Consider the following 20,603-nt stretch of genomic DNA (forward strand, 5'->3'; position numbering starts at 1 on the left):
GCCACCGAGCACCCCTGAACAAACCCCACCTGGGCAATGTGCAGTAGAGTAGGCAGGAGCCAGAACCTTAGCCAGGAGCTTTGTTTCCACATTCAACAATGATATCGGCCAGTATGAATCCAGTAACAATGGATCTTTTCACGTCTTTAAAAGAACCACAATATGAGTCATCTTTGTGAGTGATATTGTGGAAGGACTGTCTGGTAAGGTTTGTCTCTTTGCAGATGACACCAAATTCTGCAATAGGGTACACCAGGGGCGTATCTGCGTGGGGCCTCAGGGGCCTGGGCCCCCGCAGATTTCGCCCTGGACCCCCCTACCGCTGCCAACCCTCCCCCTCCGTTGCTCGCCTACCTTCGCTGGCGGGGGACCCCAACCCCCGCCAGCCGAGGTCCGCGTCTTCCTGCCGCTGCCGGCTGCCTTTGGTCCTTTCATTTGTCTATTGAAGCTGGCGCCGACGAAAGTTTCTTTTGAGTCTGACGTCGCTGCACGTTGTACGTGCAGGACGTCAGGCTCAGAAAATGTTTCTGAGTCTGACGTCCTGCACGTACAACGTGCAGCGACGTCAGAGTCAAAAGAAACTTTCGTCGGCGCCAGGCAGCTTCAATGGACAAATGAAAGGACCAAAGGCAGCCGGCAGCGGCAGCGGCAGGAGGACGCGGACCTCGGCTGGCGGGGGTTGGGGTCCCCCGCCAGCGAAGGTAGGCAAGCAACGGAGGGGGAGGGTTGGAAATGGTAGCAGCTGGGGGGAGGGGGATCGGCAATGGCAGCGGCGGCGGCGGCGGCGGCGGCGGGGGGGGGGGGCTATAATGTGCCCCCTCACTCTGGCCCTGGCCCCCCCTACCGCCGCAGTTCAGATACGCCCCTGGGGTACACATCCCAGAGGGATCTACCTAAGTTTGAAGAGCTAAGATTTAATGCTAAAAAATGCACGGTCATACACTTGGGTTGCAAAAATCCAAGGGAATGGGCATAGTATAGGGGGTGAAGTACTTCTGTGTACAAAACAGCGGATTTGGGGGTGAACGTATCTGATGATCTTGAGGTGGCAAAACAGGTAGAAAAGGCAATCGTCAAAGTCAGAAGGATTCTTGGGTACAAAGGAAAAAAAGAGGAGATAGTGCCCTTGTAAAAGTCTCTGGTGAGGTCCCATTTAGAATACTGTGTGCAATTCTGAAGACTGCATCTTCAAAAAGATATAAACAGGATGGAGTCAGGATGGGATCAGTCCAGAGGTAGCTACAAAATTGGTCAGTGATCTCTGTCATAAAGTGTACGGGGACAGACTTATAGACCTCAATATGAACACTCTGGAAGAAAGGCAGGACAGAGAGGATATGATAGAGATACTTAAATATCTCAGTGGCATTAATGTACAAGAGGTAAACCTTTTTCAAATGAAGAAAACTCTGGAATGAGAGGGCATAGGATGAAGTAAAGAGACTATAGGCTCAGGAGAAATCTAAGGAAATAATTTTTAATAGAAAGGGTGGTGAACGTGTGGAACAGCCTCCCAGTGGAGGTGGTGGAGACAAGAACTGTGTCTGAATTTAAGAAAATGTAGGACAGCCATCTATTAGGGAAAGGAGGAGACAGTGGTTGCAGAGGATGGGCCATTTGGCCCTTATCTGCTGTCATGTTTCTATGTTACTTAAATGGATAAATAATTATTATTGACTATTCCTTTGACCTGTTTCACAATTTAAGTACTGGTACCATAACTCACATCTGCTTTCATAGTATAGTAGAACAGAACTTGGAAGATACATGTTACTCTTGATATAATTCTTTTCATTAAACTAAGTTTATAATGAAGGTTTCACTAACAGGCCCTTTTACTAAAGGAGTGTATGCCAATATTACTATGGGACACCTCAGCTTGCCCCACAGTAGGCTTTTAACGTGCGGTAAGCACGCCTTAGTGTTTACCGTAGCTTATTAAAAGAGTCCCCAAATTCCCTTCCCCCCCCCTTTTTGTATTTATCACAGTTTTCATAATACAACAGCCTGTGAAGTGTTTATAAAATGACTCATGGGATCATCAAATTCCATCATGTGCATCTGTTTAGACTCAACTTTAGCAAATTTTCATAATCCTCGACTGAATGCATGGGTTACTTGAGACTGTTTCTAATAATTCATGCTTCCCACAAGCACAGAAGCAATCTCTTCAGGTTTCAGTATAAGAATCCCACAAAACTGAAAAATAGATGAGGCCTACTTTATATTTATGGACCTAGCAGTTTCCTTTTGCTTGTCTGGGTTTCAAGCTCCACTGGTACAAGGGCTGGGATTTGCCGTCATGAGTTTTCATTTTCCCCTTATATTATATACCCTAACTAAATGAAAGAACATAAGAATAGCCATACTGGGTCAGACCAGTGGTCCCTAGCTCAGTATCCTGCTTCCAACAGTGGCCAATCCATGTCACAAGTACCTGGCAAAACCCAATTAGTAGCAGCATTCAATGCTACTAATCCCAGGGCAAACAGTGACTTCCCTTAAGCTTATCTCAATAACAGACTATGGACTTTTCCTCCAGACCTTGTCCAAACCTTTTTTAAACCCAGATATTTAACCGCTGTTACCACATCCTCCGGCAATGAGAAGTCCTCTGCTGGAGGCCATGTTCCAGGCTTCTTCCAGAACCCTACAATTACAGATCCTACATTTGGTCACTAGGTGGATACCATTGTGCACTGACAATGGCTCCTCCCTACCAAACCCTTCTCCCATAGTACTGTTAATATATTTGATGGGATTATCATTCAGAACACCCTATGTATGTTACCCTGGTTCACTCTTCACAATATATTTTATTGTTCAATTACAAATTACATATATCGGAATTCAATATGGCTATTGAGTTTCCCATACACTACACGTGGCTCCTCCTGATGAGATAACTTTTTACTCAGAGGATCCATTACTCATCCATCACTCAGCCTGCATTATCTGTTCAAGGTCATGTCTTCTGGTGTTAGCTTCTTGATTGTAGAGGGGTATGAAAGCTACCTTCCGACTGTACATTATTTTACTGGCAATGGGCACAGCAAAGACACTTTGCCTGGCAGTGTGGTTCTGGGACACTCATGTGTGACCAATGACAGAGCTATCACCAGATCCCAAGCTTGTTCTTATAAAAACATTGTCAGAGCTTTGGGCTTTGCCTGGTGAACACTTTTTACCCATAATAGGCCTGCCACTTCTCTTCTATGCAGGTGTTACAGGTGCATTAATGCCCTATACCCTCATTAACATCTGATATTAAGGCACATAATTAATAAAAGCAGTTAATTGTTTTAAGAACATAAGAATAACCATACTGAGTAAGACCAATGGTCCATCTAGCCCAGTATCCTGCTTCCAACGGTGGCCAATCCAGGTCATAAGTACCTGGCAGAAATCGAATTAGTAGCAACATTCCAGAACCCCAAAGAGTAGCAAGATTCTGGAATCCCAAGGAGTAGCGACATTCCATGCTACCGATCCTGGGGCAAGAAGTGGCTTCCCTCATGTCCATTCCATCCACAGTACTGGACAGGTTACAAAGTTCACATACATAATATAAAAAAATACTACATACACTACAGATTTTTTTTTTTTTTTTTTTTTTTTGGGTGGGGGGGGGGGGGGGGGGGGGGGGGGGGGTTGCCAGATACTTGTGACCTGGATTGGCCACTATTGAAAGCAGGAAACTGGGCTAGATGGACCAGTGGTCTGACTCAGTATGGCTATTCTTATGTTCACCTGATTGCCATGCTGTGGCGTTGTGTGCTGGGGTGTGTGTGGGGAGGGGGGTAGTGGTGGTGGGGGATGTTACAGAGGTGTTGTGCATTAATAAATAGTGCACTTACCTTTACTGAAAATTGATGAGAATGAGTCTTTGTCTGGTGTGGAGCCCCAGCTGGTATGCTCCCTGGTTAGCTCTGTGAGCAGGGGGGAAGGAGAAGGCTCCTTATCCTCTGGTTCTGGCAGCTGCTGTGGATGCTGTCGCTCCTATAACAGGCCTGTCTTTTTGGAGAGCCAGATTGTGCAGAATGCAGCAGGCCATGAAAGGTTTAGCAACGTTTTCAGGACTGTAGATGAGCTCCTCTCTGGAATAGTCCAGATATCTGAAGCGATTTCTGAGCTGGTAAAAGGTCCGTTCTATGAAGGTGCAGATACTCTTATGCCTCATTTTGGGGGTGGACTATGGGAGTTATGAGCCACATTTGTTGGGGGTAGCCTCTGTCACCTGTGGGGGGAAGCAGAATCACAGACATGGGTGTGTATTGGCTGGTATAATGACCTTGTGGAGGTGTGGGTTCTAAGGGCGTCTAGAGGGAGGGAATATGTTAAAGGTTAGTAGGGGGAGGGGGTATGGGGTTTGGGAATCCCTGTACTGCTTACCTAAGAGCCAGCTGCTAGTGATCTCCCCTAGGTCAAACCTGTTGTAGATTCTTGAATTCTGGAGAATGTAGACATCATGGGTAATGCTTAGGTAGCAGGCACACATATCAACAATTTTCCCCTGAGCATCGCACACATGACCTGCATGTTCATGGAGTGATATGATTTTCTATTCCTATAGGTGTCCTCATGTGCCCCGGGGGGGGGGGGGGGGGGGGTCATAAGAACATATGAACTAAGCGTTGCTATACTGGGATAGACCCAAGGTCCATCAAGCCCAGCATCCTGTTTCTAACAGTGGCCAGTCCAGGCAAGACCCCATAACTGTATATTTTGTGCTGTTTATCCTAGAAATAAGCAGTGGATTTTCCCCAAGTCCATCTTAACAATGGCTTTGGGACATTTCATTTAGGAAGCTATCCAAACCTTTTTTAAACCCCACAAAGCTAACTGCTTTTACCACATTCTCTGGCAACAAATTCCAGAGTTTAATTTCACACTGAATGAAGAAATATTTTCTCTGATTTGTTTTAAATTTACGTAGAACTGAGCCATGTTGTTCTGGAGTGCCTGGGCAATAGCGAGGAAGGTAATATAGTGTGAGGTGTGGGTGAGGAAGGCATCGAGGAACTGAGCAAGACAGTTGGACATGGCAGGCTGGGCGAGGCCTACATTGACTGCTAGCACTGACTGGAAAGTGCCAGTGACAAGAAAGGCGAGGGAGACAGTGACCTTCAGGTGGACTGGCACAGGATTATTCCTGTTTGTCCTGGGATATTGGAGGAGTTGTAGCTGGTCATGGAGATGCTGTATAGCAGCCCTGTCAAACCAGAACCTAGTAAGGCATTTCTGGTCACTGAAGTCCAGGAAGCAGGTGCAAGGCCCTTCAATTAATAAATTAAAAACAAAAGTAGACCATTTGTATGGACATGTATATAGTGGGGGTAGATTACAGATAGTTTGTCAGTGAACTGGGGAAGAAAAACCTGCCACCATGGAAGATCCCAAGTTTTGCTTAAGAATCTAACTTTTTTTTTTTAATTAAATAAGCTGGCAAAAATATTGGGTGACAGACATGGACCTTGGGATGGATTTGTTAGTATGGAAACAAAACAGGGTTTAAGGCCAAGAATTAGTAGCTTGAATAAGATTGAAGAAAACGTTTTTTGTTTTTTTTTGGCAAAGGCTGCTTGGTTGCGATAGCGATTGTAGCTTTCCTTCCATAAGAGCAGTTTTCTTCTAGAGAGCATTCATATAAGCATGTTCCATCTTGTAATTAAAAGTAGAAAAGGACCTCAGAAATTTTAATCCAAAAAGAGTTACTTGCTTCTAAAATCAGTTTGCAATCACAGGTCCTGAAAAAACCCCCCAACCCTTTCTTTGTTAAGAAATGTTGAATACTTACTTTAATGGCCCAACTCCAAAGTATTTAACAAACTTCCATTAACTTCTCTTAGAGAAATTGCCTACTTCTAGGACTGACATACCGGTAGATCTTCTAGTGGTACACAGACCACCAGAGAATTGGATTTCCACAGTGGATGAGCTGAAGACTTTATTGATAAACTAGTAAGAAATGCCCGTTTCTGGAAAAAATGAAACGGGCGCTAGCAGGGTAATCCCCCCCCCCCCCCGGTCCTCCCTCCCGAGTTGCAGACACCCCCTCCGTGCCTCCGTTCCGAGTTGCACACCTCTCCTCTTCCTCCCTTCGTCCCTCAGTGACATGGTTGCGAGGGCCGCCCCGCCCTCAACGTCATCGCGTTTTGACGCGAGGGCCGCCCCGCCCTCAACGTCATCGCGTTTTGACGCGAGGGCGGAGCTACAGTGGCTGGAGCCTGCAGCCCAAACCGGATATCTCGGGCGCCTCACGTTTCCGGCTTGAGGCTTCAAAGTGCCTTTTATATATATAGATTATGTGTCACAACTTTGGTTTATTATAATAGTAGGGAATAATCAGCTTCAGATTACTATCACTCTTTAATCTTTTAGAAAGTTTTAACTTGAAAATAACGAATGAAGGTTGCTCCCATGTGTGTGTGTGTACGGGGAGGGGAGGGGCACAAGTTAGATGCTATTACCTCCTCTACTAGTTTTAAGTGTGTGGAATATCAGAATTTTGTTTCTCATCTAACTTAATAGTGGTCTGAATGGTTAGATTTTATCATTAAAATTGATACAGGAGAAAACAGAGACAATGCAGAGCAATGTAATTATCAAGGGGGAAGTTAGCACCACATATAAAATGGAAAAGGGCTGCTGAATATCTAAGTCCACAATGAGATAAACCTCTAAGTCCACCATGAGGTAAGTACATAAGTAATGCCACACTGGGAAAAGACCAAGGGTTCATCGAGCCCAGAGTCCTGTCCACGACAGCGGCCAATCCAGGCCAAGGGCACCTGGCAAGCTTCCCAAACGTACAAACATTCTATACATGTTATTCCCGGAATTGTGGATTTTTCCCAAGTCCATTTAGTAGTGGTTTATGGACTTGTCCTTTAGGAAACCGTCTAACCCCTTTTTAAACTCTGCCAAACTAACAGCCTTCACCACGTTCTCCGGCAACAAATTCCAGAGTTTAATTATGCGTTGGGTGAAGAAAATGTTTCTCCGATTTGTTTTAAATTTACTACACTGTAGTTTCATGGCATGCTCCCTAGTCCTATTATTTTTGGAAAGCGTGAACAGATGCTTCACATCCACCTGTTCCACTCCACTCATTATTTTATATACCTCTACCAGAATTGAACACAATACTCAAGGTGCGGTCGCACCATGGAGCGATACAACGGCATTATAACATCCTCACACCTGTTTTCCATACCTTTCCTAATAATACCCAACATTCTATTAGCTTTCCTAGCCGCAGCAGCACACTGAGCAGAAGGTTTCAGTGTATTATCAACGCCGCCGCCCAGATCCCTATCTTGGTTCGTAACTCCTAACGTGGAACCTTGCATGACGTAGCTATAATTTGGGTTCTTTTTTTCCCACATGCATCAACTTTACCACATTCTCTGGCAACGAATTCCAGAATTCAATTACACACTGAGTGAAGAAATATTTTCTCCGATTCATTTTAAATTAACATCTTTGTAGCTTCATTGCGTGCCCCCTAGTCCTAGTATTTTTGGAAAGAGTAGACAAGCGATTCACGTCTACCCATTCCACTCCACTCAGTATTTTATATACCTCTATCATATCTCCCCTCAGCCATCTTTTCTCCAAGCTGTTTCAGCCTTTCCCCATAATTTGTTGATTTGAATAAGAGATGCAGGAGCCACAGGTGTAGTGTTTGAATAATTTAGGGCTTTTTTTTTAACAACAAGTTAGCAGGTAGAAACAATTATCTAAGGCTTAGCCTATGGATCAGGGAGTTCTACAAGGATCATTTTTATCTTCAACCTTGTATTTAAACCTATTAGGATTAATCTTGCATTCTCTTGGTATATTACATTAATAAGATATCATTCTGCATATAAATAATCTTACACTGGAATCTATTCTACAGGAAGTCTGTTCGAATAAATGAAGCTTTCAGGACTGGCTACGCTGTAGTGGTTTGAAAATACCCCCCCCCCCCCCCCAAAAAAAAAAAAAAAAAATATATTTTGTGGGTAGGGGGTTGTAATGAGGAGATGCCCCAGTCCAATTCATGTTTGGTTGGTGGAAATTTGTTGTTAGAAAGTGAGGTCCAAATATTAGGGGTAATAATGCACTCAAGGTTAAGTATCAATTCTTACATGAGTATGGTGGTGAAGAAAGTTCTATGTTATTTGAGGTTAGATCACCGGATAAAATCTTTTTGGGAACCCAAGTATTTAGAAACTAGTAAAAAAAGGCCCGTTTCTGGAGCATATGAAACAGGCGCTAGCAAGGTTTTCCTCCCCAACCCCCCCTCCCTAGCCCTTCGTCGTTGTGAAGCCACTGACGCCATTGCTCCGCACCTCGTCAACGCACCTTCATCACCTTCTTCGTTCTGAAGCCACTGACACCATTGCTCCGCCCTCGATGTGTGACCCCATTGCTCCGCCCTCGACGTCATCACATTTGACGCGAGGGCGGGGCCCACAGACTTGGTGATTTCGGTGGCTTCACCACCACGAACCCTTCATGAAGGAAGTGACATCAGTGACTTGGCTTCTGTCCTACCTTTATCCCTTATTTGTCCTGTCTGTCTGTCCTGATTTAGATTGTAAGCTCTTTTGAGCAGGGACTGTCTTTTCTTCATGTTAAATTGTGAAGCGCTGCGTATGACTGGTAGCGCTATAGAAATGATTTATAGTAGTAGTAGTTCAGTGACGTCAGTGTCTTCAGAACGTTGAGGGTGAGTTTTATTATATAGACAGTTACACAGGCTTTGATTTTATCCCACTTGGATTATTACGACATGGTACTGCTCAGTCTTCCAGAACAGAAAATACATAAGACTTCAGATCTTGCTAAATGCAGCAGCTAAATTGGCTCGTGCTGTTATGGAGAGGGATTGGGAAGACTGAGTTACTCCCTTTTTGATTTGACTACATTGATTCCATTTAAAGGCAAGGATTATATTTAAACTTCTAATGCTTGTGTTTGAAATTTTATATGGAGTAGCCTCTGGGTAGTTAAGTCGGTTTATGTTGTTTGACATGCCTACCTGGCATCTGCATTCAGTTAAAGAGATTTGACTACAAGTAGGGTCAGTTAGCTTATGGGAGATGTGGAATAAAACTACTTCAGGTAGAGGACCCTATGGGTGGAACTCATTACCCTGTCTTGTAAGATCCTTTTCATTTCACAGGGATCTTAGACAGGCCTTGAAAACTTAGCTATTCAAAAAGTATTTAAGTGATTGTACGAATCTAGTTAAGACAAACATTTTTATTATAATTGACTGTTATCCACCTTGAACTAAACAAGGGAGACTATAAATGCTTATATTAAATTAATTCTTCAAAATAAATGCCTAACACTCGCCTTCGTTTCATATTCATACTTGCCAACACTTCTCACCACAAAGCGTGGTGTCAATTGGAGTGGCCTAGTGGTTAGGGTGGTGGACTTTGGTCCTGAGGAACTGAGTTCGATTCCCACTTCAGGCAGAGGCAGCTCCTTGTGACTCTGGGCAAGTCACTTAACCCTCCATTGCCCCATGTAAGCCGCATTGAGCCTGCCATGAGTGGGAAAGCGCGGGGTACAAATGTAACTAAAATATATGGCGGCACTTTCATATCCCCTTCCATACACAAAAGAACCAACATTCACTACTGATCACAGCAATTGAATAGCTGAAACAAATATTCTTCTGCCAGAGTTTTAAATGAAAGATTACAGATTACCAGTCACAGATAAGCAATTTTATTCTTACACTTTCCCAAAACTCTAGGGTGAATACCATGTGGACCCGGTGATTTGTTACTCTTTAGTTTGTTAATCTGCTCAATATCATATTACAATGCTCTATTACAGATTTACAGTGATTTGATTTATTTGCTCCATATCATAAGAAAAAGGTTTCTGATGTGGGTACCAATGATGTCCTCAGTAAAGACTGAAGCAAATAATTCATTTAGGTGGTCATTTAACTAACATAGTAACATATGTTAATGCCTTCTATCATACATTTGCTGCATGGTCCAATTTTATTCAATGGACCCTACGGCAAATAGTGCGTGTTAAGAATGTTGGTGCATTACCCTTTTAGTTTTTCTGAAATGACCTTAACCTCCCTGAGCATTCCTTTTAACCCTTGGTCACCTACTGATCGGACACCCTCGAAAGCGTCTTGCTTTGAAGTATTTCATAAATTTTTTAGTATCATTTTATGCCTCCATGGCAAGTTTAATTTCCAGTTCTCTCTTGGCCTGCCTTCTTGGTGTTTTAAATCCAATTGCCAGTGCTTACGTTTATCCCTAGTTTCTTCATTTGAGTCTGCTTGCCATTGTATTGAAAGATGCTCTTCTGGCTTTACTTGCTTCTTTCATGTCTTCATTAAACCACAGCGGCAGTCATTTGGTTTTCTTTCAACGCGGCTTAAACACACAACCTCTGTGGCACACAGTGGCAAACCATATTGGAAAAACTCCAGCATTAACAGTGGAATTCCCTCTCCCATGTTTTACTATTGCCTACAGTAAATGTGTACCACTGTTCTAGAAAACATATGTGAAAAAAGGATGAGGCTGCTAACTGGCAAGCAGACACTGTAACCAGATGGTAATAAAGAATGAGCTGCTGAAGACAAAATCAACTAATAAAAATCTATTAAAATCAAAATAGTAAAACTCAGATAAGTGTAAAATTTTGAATTATAAAATTTCATTACAGATTTGTGATCTTTCAGTCAGCCAAGTGCAGATAAAAAAATAACATTTATTTAAAACTAATTTATATTCTGCTACAACAAATTAAAACGATTCTGTGCAGTGTACAATAAAACAGTCTTACAATTAAACAAATTTAGATATACAATTCAGTACATTAAGTCTTTGTTTTTCCTGAAATCAAGATGAACTTTAGCTAAACTCAATACATGACACAATCCCTCCTAATTTTGTTCAGACATCAGCCTCAAATCAGTGGAAACTAATCTCCCTTCTCAAATTGCATCTTTCACTTATGCCACTAAACTAAGACCTGCTGTACTTTGAGAACCAGCAGTCTGTTTTATCAGGGGATGGGGGGCAGAGTGTCAAGAAATGCATGTCCTCTGTAGCTTTCTTTCACTAGTGCCAATTATCAGAACAAGTCCTCCCCTGTAGCTTCAGTAAGTTATATAGTTCACATCTGTTCTTCAGATGACATCTGTTCTTATCTTTTAAGTAATTTTTTACATATGCATTTGATTATAGGATCTACTATAACACTGCTACTCTTTTTTATGTATATTGATTTTATAGATGTGTTCTAGTGTTATAATATGCATGAGTTGCGGGCTCATTTTTGAAAGAGAAGGACGCCCATCTTTCGACATAAACCGGAAGATGGACGTCCTTCTCCCAGGGTCGTCCAAATCGATATAATCAAAAGCTGATTTTGGACGTCCCCAACTGCTTTCTGTCGCAGGGACAGCCACAGTTCAAGGGGGGCATGTCAGAGGTGTAGCGAAGGTGGGACTTGGGCGTGCTTAACACTTGGACGTCCTTGACCCATAATCGAAAGAAACAAGGACGTCCCTGACGAACACTTGGACAACTTTACCTGGTCCTGTTTTTCTTACGACCAAGGCACAAAAAGGTGCCCGAAATGGCCAGATGACCACCAGAGAGAATCAGGGATGACCTCCCCTTACTCCCCCAGTGGTCACTTAACCCCCTCCCACCCTCAAAATATATCTTTCAAAATATTGATTGCCAGCCTCAGATGTCATACTCAGGTCCATGACAGCAGTATGCATGTCCCTGGAACAGTTTTAGTGGGTGCAGTGCACTTCAGGCAGGCGGATCGAGGCCTGTACCCCCCTACCTGTTATGTTTGTGGAGGAAACAGCAAGCCTTCCAAAACCCACCACAAACCCACTGTACCCACATCTAGGTGCAATCCAATTGCTGTATGCTCGCTTCAGTCTCTAGTGCTCATGTAACTGCGGTCTCAACAGGCCATGTTTCATTATATGCTTCATCAGGAGACCTTACAACAAAAAATGCATAATGTACATTATGATTTGCTAGTTCAATGCCTATCAATAGTATACATACATTCACATTTAAAATCACTTAACCCTCATCATTTGAATGGGGAGGTGTTTTTACTCCTGAATATCCAAGGATTTTTTGTCATCATATTGACTAAGCAAAAGGATAATACAGTGATACAATGTGTTTTAGACTTTAGACCTTTATCTGGAGGACTCTTGCAAAATAGAAGGTGTTTTAGGTTATGTGGGATTGTATATTGTCGGATACAGTATAGTGGTTTGTATATGGAAAAACCACAAATAAATGATTTATAGATATGAGAGCGTGAGTCAACAATAATAGGGAATTAAATATGTATACCTTGGAAGAACAGAGGGAGAGGGAACATATGATAGAGACATTTAAATACTTACGCAGTATAAATGCACAGGAGGGGAGTCTCTTTCAACTGAAAGGAAACTCTGGAGCGAGGGAGCATAGGATGAAGATGAAAGGGGATAGACTCAGAGGCAACCTGAAGAAATACTTCTTCATAGAAAGGGTGGTGAATTTGTGGAACTGCCTCTCGGCGGAAGTGGTGGAGATGAAAACAGTACCTGAATTTAAGAGAGTTTGGGATAAGTACATAGGATCTCTAAAGGAGTGATAGGGAGAGTAGATGGCATGGATGGACAGACTGGATAAGCCTACATTTTTATCTATTTACATTTTATCTACTTACACTTTTTCTATATTTCTATGTTATAGGCAAAATTAACCAATTTGGAGACTTATCAGATTAGAGAGAATGAGAAGTTGCAAAGAACTATGGTGACTGCTTTATATCAAGTGAAGTTGCTGGGGTTAAAAAAATACTGGATACAAACATGTTATAAGAGGCAAGATTTAAATAAGAAGCTGAAAATGTTTACCTAATCCATGTTTTATTTCTCTATGGACCAGATGTACCAAGAGGTTTTTCCAAATTTTGTGCCTATGGGAAAAATGCTTGGCACATCTAGTCCTCTATTTGTTCATTAGGGATTAAAAGCTCAATCAAAAGTTCTGGTGAAAGACAGGACTGTTTTGTGTACTGTATCCGCTCTTTAGAATTTAAAAATAACATATCTATCTCCAGTGCAAACACAAAAAAGCCTCAAGCATGGGTTTAACACTGAAAGTTCCATTCCAGTAAGGCTTTAGTCTCAACAAGCTTCTGTGGTTTGGCTGTGAAGAAACCAAACCTTGATTCATCAAAAACAAATACCTACTTTGTTCATAGAGATCTGACTCCATCACTTTGGCTGCAAACCCAAAGTGCTGGGGGTATTGGGTGGCACCTAAAATTTATCACAATAAGCCACATTTTATATAGTACCTCACCCATATATTGAAGGTGCTTTGCTTGGAACAAAGTGAGTCAAGGAATACATGAACAAAGCTCAGACCAACAGTCTGAATGTTAGATTTTGAATGGCTCCCATAAGAAGTAGTGACAATTCCTTGAGAACGATCAACACTGTTACTTCCTCTCAGAAGAACCTGCCCATGGTAAACAAGGTCTCTATGTTCCAAATAGGAGGCGTCGAAGCAGAAGACTAATGTGCACAAAGCAGTAAAATAAAATCAAACGGTCAAGCACAAGAGGTGGTGGCATTGGCGGCACTGGTGCCCAGCATAGGATGAGAAAGCAAAGTTATCATGGAATGTGAAGGAATCAATGGACAGTAAAAAGATGGAAGCAGTGGGACCTTGTGTGAGAAAAGGAGACATCTACTGTCTAATAGCACAACATGTGAAAACATGACCATCAAAACGATAATCCAACAAAATGCACGATTCTTTTTGCTCCACTGAGGATGGTAGTATTTTCGTGGTGTAATGTCTCCAAGTGAATTAGTTTTACACAAACTATGCCAGTAATGAATTCACTTCTATGACAGAGTACGCTGGAGATCTCAAATCTCTCAAATTTACTGCTAATACTGGTCAACACTTGTAGGATGTTGTGGCGCGGCCATTTTTGATATGCAGGAGCGTATGCAGGATGTAATGAGAGCCTCTTCCTTGATAAAGAACTATGCGAAACTTGGCCATGTCGGCGGGGGTTCCCTGATATCTTTAAGCTGCTGCCTTTTAAAGATAAGTTACTGTCAAGAAGTAATATATTTAAATATTTTTGCAAATTTGCACAATTTTGGGATATAAAAGATGTAAAAATAAATAAAAATAAGGAAGGGGATTGTATGAGGATTTGCACCACACCATTTCGCTTGTAGCGATAGAACAAGACTGTTCATATGGTTGTGAGAGGCATTTAATCTGATAATCCCCATGCACTACATGGTGTTCTAAAAAATCCTGCTTTCCATATAGATGTTTGGGACATTAATTATATGCTTTGACTACTAGTCCCCACATCGTGCTGGGCTGGTGGTAGTTAATAAAGAGTGAAAAAGATTTAGGCACTAGACGAGGACAATGAGAACACCGATTGGAGAATGAGTAAGAGTGGAAATGGGAAAAGGCATGTACTGGAGAAGAACTCTTAGCTTGTGTATATACAAAAATAATTAGTATACCAGAAGCAAAGAAGAAGACTGTATGTATGTCGAGTGAGTATGCCTCAGCAGTGCTAAAAATATACAAATAGAACAATTCTTGAAGGTATGCACATATCTACTGCAAGTCTGCAACCATGGATTAGCAACAGGTAAACAGAGGAACAATAGACACGGTCACTTCCTTTCTGACATGTGAAGGTTCACCCTAAAAGCCCTAGCTGATTATTTCAAACTTCCAGCTTGTTTACAAAACCCAAGTTACCTCGGCGGTTAAATCTGGTTTCCTAGAACTATGCCATAGTTTGCAGCTACCTCAATGATGGTGCTTTCACAACCCTGCTTTTCACCCTTGTTACATCTTGCCTGCACTACTGCAACATCTATGCAGGTCTTTCTTCTTGTCTTCTCAAGAGGCAAAAATCAGTTCAAAACAGCTCAGACTCCTAACTCACACCTGCCTATTTGAACATGTCAGCCCTGGCTCCCGTTTCCTACAAAATCTGCACAAAGTTCCTATTGTTGTCCCATAAAGTTCTCCACACAGTCTCCATCCTGACTTCTGGTTATACCTTACACTCCCCTTCTATCCCTTTATTCCATTTCTGAACACAGTCTTTCTATCCAGTTTACCATTGCCGCCTTGAGTCAACGAGAAACTGCCTTTTTCTGCATGGCTCCATCACTATGGAAATCTCTCCCTCTCTCTCTCCAACCTGAACCTTCTTATTTGAGATTCAGAGCAGCTTTGAAAGCCCATCTTTTCTTGCAAGGTTTCTGAGGTTTGTCAGTGCAATAGGTAGCTGTGAGGGCAGCAGTTTCCCTCCCCTTCTTCGCCCCATACTGCTCCTATTACTGTTTCTCTTTTCTATTTTTTTATTGTAGCTGTTTTCCTTTTCTGATTACTATTTGTTTAAGCTCTTCTGAGCAGGGACCGTCCTTATTTGTTAATTTGTACAGCGCTGCGTAACCCTAGTAGTGCTCTAGAAATGTTAAGTAGTAGTAGTAGTAGTGAACTGCTTTTGAATGTTTCTACTGAAAAACAGTATATTGAGTATTTAACAAACAAATATTTGCTATGGTACTGAACAAACTAAGGGGCTCATTTACTAAGCCACGGCAAACAGTGGCCTGCGGTAGTGCGAGCACGTCTCTTGGCTGCATGCCAGGCCAGTTTTTACCGCGTCCTAGTAAAAGAACCTATTTTTAAGGGGCTGGAAAATGGACATGCGGCAAAATAAAAACCAGCGCGCGTCCATTTTCAGCCTGAGACCTTACAGTCACCCACTGACTTAGTGGCAAGGTCTCATGCACTACCCGGGCGGTAGGCATGCAGTGCGCACCCACTGCTGTTAACTGCCAGGTTAGCGCCACGCGGTAGAAAATCTTTTCTACTGCATGTTTTTGGCAAGTGCCAAATTCAGAATCACCGCCTGGGGCACATGGTAACCTACTACTACTACTTAGCATTTCTATAGCGCTGCTAGGGTTACGCAGCGCTGTACAATTTTAAACAAGGGGAAGGACAGTCCCTACTCAAGAGAGCTTACAATCTAAAGGACACTGACAGTGTAGGTAGGGATGTTCAAAGAATATTTTTGAAAAGCATTCTGGAATTAGGATCTTAGTATCATGTCCCCTAACTGGGGCAGACCTGTGTTTTTACTCCTTCCAGATATACTGACAAATGTATCAAATACTATAACAATGAAAGCTTTATTGCTTACAGGATAGTAATATAACCAAGAATGAAAATGAAAATAATTAGGATTTAAAAGTCATGTACAAATGCAAGGTAAGCTTACAATGGAGTTAGAAATAAATGTTCTTCAAATACTTTAGAATGAACACTTACCAGAAACTAGCCGGAGTAGAGACCCTCTCCCCACGACACACTATCAGGCCACCTGTTTAGTACCCGACAGCAATTACAGAGCTTGTCTTATACAACCTGATGGTGAGACAAGTCTCTTTTCCCTCAGGAACAGTGGGATCAGAAAGTGGTTTTGAGCTAGTCAGGCACGCTCTGAAGTACATAAGTATTGCCATACTGGGAAAGACCAAAGGTCCATTGAGCCCAGCATCCTGTTTCCAACAGTGGCCAATCCAGGTCACAAATACCTGGCAAGATACCAAAAATGTGCAAAACATTTTATACTGCTTATCCCAGAAATAGTGGATTTTCCCCATTTAATAACGGTCTATGGACTTTTCCTTTAGGAAGCCGTCCAAACCTTTTTAAAACTCTGCTAAGCTAACCGCCTTTACCATATTCTCTGGCAACGAATTTCAGAGTTTAATTACACGTTGAGTGAAGAAACATTTTCTCCGATTCGTTTTAAATTTACTACATTGTAGCTTCATCGCATGCCCCCTTGTCCTAGTATTTTTGGAAAGTATGAACAGATGCTTCACATCTATCCGTTCAACTGCCCCAGTAGGTGAAATGATGAGTAGAGGAGTTCACAGTAGATGTCTTTTTGAGATCATTTTGATAAAGGCAATGTCTCTGAAGATTAGATAGATAATTGGTTGTGCCCGGTATGTTATGGTTTAGAAAAACACAAGACTGTCTTTTGATGTTATTCTGGAAACTTTTCTCCGAATTCTGGCCCCCAGGGAGACTGGGGTCACCCTGACCAAAGGTTCTTGCCATAGTTGCCCGCATTCTTGCAACAGCCAAAGTGGGTTCCAGGTATTTGTCTTCTGAAGTGCAAGCCTTGGCAAAAATCAAAGCAAAGTTCATGCTGTACCGAAGCATCAGCACTGCTCATTTGTATTCTGGAGCACAAGAGGTTGTAGACCAAGCTCTGTATTGTACTAGTATAGTAGCATGTGGTCTTCCCCTACATGCCCGTTTCACTGCTGACATTGCTAGTACTGTTTCTTGCGAGAATACAAGCAGTGTCTGTTTTTCACGCAAAATCTGAGTGGCACCAGCAGCCAGAAGTGAGACAGGCACAAGAGCAGCAGGAGTGAAGATGTTCCCATTGCTGTGTAGGATGGCGCTACTCAGGCAGCCCTGCTTATGATGAAGTCCTTTTACTAATGTGTGCCACGTGTTAGCTGAGGATCAGTTTTGGATGGTAGTTCGTTAGTTATGTCTAGACTATTGTAACGCTTGCTTTGTGCGTTTATCAGAATACAGTCCACATGCCTCGCAGCTGATTCACAATGAGGCTGCATAGCTACATATAGTAACATAGTAGATGACGGCAGAAAAAGACCTGCACGGTCCATCTAGTCTGCCCACGATAAACTCATATGTGTATACCTTACCTTGATTTGTACCTGTCTTTTTCAGGGCACAGACCGTATAAGTCTGTGCAACAGTATTTCCCGCCTCCCATCACCGGCTCTGGCACAGACCCCGTATAAGTCTGCCCTCCCCTATCCTAGCCTCTCAACCACCAACCCCTCTTCCCCCCGCCACCCAATTTCAGCTAAGCTTCTGTGGATCCATTCTTAGCTGAAATATAAAGAAATTGTTGCTTACACGACACCTATGCTTTAAGTAGCAGTTATGATGATTAAAAAACTACTAGTGTTTAATAATGGCATATATATATTTTTAGAAAATAAAACAATTTGTTCAGTTCCAAAGCAAACTGCCTTAATCAGGGATTCAAAAATTTTTTTTTTGTTACACTTGTACCCCACGCTTTCCCACTCATGGCAGGCTCAATGCGGCTTACATATTGTATACAGGTACTTATTTGTACCTGGGGCAATGGAGGGTTAAGTGACTTGCCCAGAGTCACAAGGAGCTGTCTGTGCCTGCAGTGGGAATTGAACCCAGTTCCCCAGGACCAAAGTCCACCACTCTAACCACTAGGCCACTCCTTAACATTCTATGTAGAAGCCTGCCCTTGCAGCCGCGCAGGCTTCTGTTTCTGTGAGTCTGACGTCCTGCACGTACGTGCAGGACGTCAGACTCACAGAAACAGAAGCCTGCGCGGCTGCAAGGGCAGGCTTCTACATGGAATGTTGCTGGTGGAATAGCAACATTAACATTCCATGTAGAATCTCAAATAGTAGCAACAGAATCTCCAATAGTAGCAACATTCCATCTAGAATCTCCAATAGTAGCAACATTCCATGTTGTTGTTACATTTGTACCCCACGCTTTCCCACTCATGGCAGGCTCAATGCGGCTTACATATTGTATACAGGTACTTATTTGTACCTGGGGCAATGGAGGGTTAAGTGACTTGCCCAATGTGCAATCATAAAAATTACTCAAGCAATGACGCAAACTGGTGCGGCAAGACTTCCCTTGGCTGAATCCATGTTGACTCTGTCCCATTAAACCATATTTGTCTATGTGTTCAGTGATTTTATTCTTTATAATAGTTTCCAATATTTTGCCCATCCCTAACGTCAGGCTTACCGGTCTGTAATTTCCCAGATCATCCCTGGATCCCCTTTTTAAAAATAAGTATTACATTGGCCACCCTCCAATCTTCAGGTACTACGGACTATTTTAACAACTGGTTACAGATAGCAACACAGCACATCTGCAATTTCATATTTGAGTTCTTTCAGTATCCTGGGGTAGATACCATCCAGTCCAGGTGATTTATTACTCTTTAATTTGTTGCTTTGGCTCAGAACCACCTCCAGCTTCACCGAGATTTCTTTCTGTTCATCAGCATTGTCACCCTTGAAAACCATCTCTGATACAGTTAGATCTCTTACATCATCTTCAGTAAAGATTGAGGCAAAGAATTCATTCAGCCTCTCTGCTAGGGCCCTGTCCTCCCTGAATGCCCCTTTTACTCCTTGATGATCTAGCAGTCCCATGGATTCCCTCACAGGCTCTCTGCTTCTGATATACTTGAAAAAGTTATGAAAATCCTAGAGAATAAGTACTTTAAAAAAATCAGGGTTCTAAAAAGAAATGCATGCTCTATAATTCTGAACATGAAGAGCCCAAAATTGTAAGCCTTTCCTATAAATAAACCAAAACTCCTGGCTCATCTGTCACATATAATACTTTTCTATGCAGTCTGCAGAAGTAATACAGTAGATGGCCAAATATATTCACAACATGCACAGAATTTAGTTTTCCTCAAGTCCAATAATGGCTAGTAAAGCTTTATACTTTACTGAATATGAAATTAATTGGTTGGGGACTTATGAATTAATCATGGAGCTCACTGATAAAATCTGTGACAGTGAAAAACAGCATAATATAAATGTGCTTTTAATCCCAATAGCAGTTATACAGATTTTAATTGTACACATAATTAATATCCAGAAAAAAAGGGAAGGAATAAACAAACATGAGACTTCTGGGGTTGGGGACAGCTGAAATGGGAGAAGATGCAATGAGATAAATCCTTCTTATCTGTTCCCTTCTCCACTACTGTCAACTCCAGACTTCGCTCCTTCTGTCTCACTGCACCCTAAGCCTGGAATAACCTTCCTGAGCCCCTACGTCTTGCCCCATCCTTGACCATCTTTAAATCTAGATTGAAAGCCTACCTCTTTAACATTGCTTTTGACTTGTAACCACTCCCCCACATTAATTGATTTGCTTGCTTTATTTTTGTCTATTAGATTGTAAGCTCTTTGAGCAGGGACTGTCTTTCTTCTATGTTTGTGCAGCACTGCGTACGCTTTGTAGCGCTATAGAAATGCTAAATAGTAGTAACAGTAGTAGATACAGAAGCTCCCGTGCTTATATATATGCTAGAATTGTACTTACATTGTTTGAAGGTGCTCCTACTTTGTGCATATATTTTGGAAAGGCACATTATAAACTGTATAAATAGACAAATAAAACAACCCTATTCATAACAGAAGATATTGCACAGTGAGAACAGGACAAACCTCTGCACTGTAAATTCTTTGAACAGCCAACACCTTCAGATAGATATTTAACCACATAAAACTATCTAACAAGGTTATTTAAACATTTGATGACATCCCAAAAAATGAAAATGTCATGGCCTTTAAATTCCATTTTAATGTGCAGCAAATCAGCATGAAAAAAGGAAACACAAAATCCTTTGATTTAAGCCAGTAAACTGAAGATCTATCACTCAAG

The 20,603-nt window shown here is 42.1% G+C and overlaps 1 protein-coding gene across 1 annotated transcript in view; it reads right to left on the bottom strand.

Moving 5' to 3' along the window:
• Positions 1-20,603, bottom strand: part of ME3 (malic enzyme 3) — a 202,653-nt gene that overhangs the window by 108,529 nt on the left and 73,521 nt on the right. The window lies entirely within an intron of this gene.

The sequence above is a fragment of the Microcaecilia unicolor genome, chromosome 4 (genome assembly GCF_901765095.1).
Source record: "Microcaecilia unicolor chromosome 4, aMicUni1.1, whole genome shotgun sequence".
In the NCBI taxonomy this organism is placed as follows: Eukaryota; Metazoa; Chordata; class Amphibia; order Gymnophiona; family Siphonopidae; genus Microcaecilia; species Microcaecilia unicolor.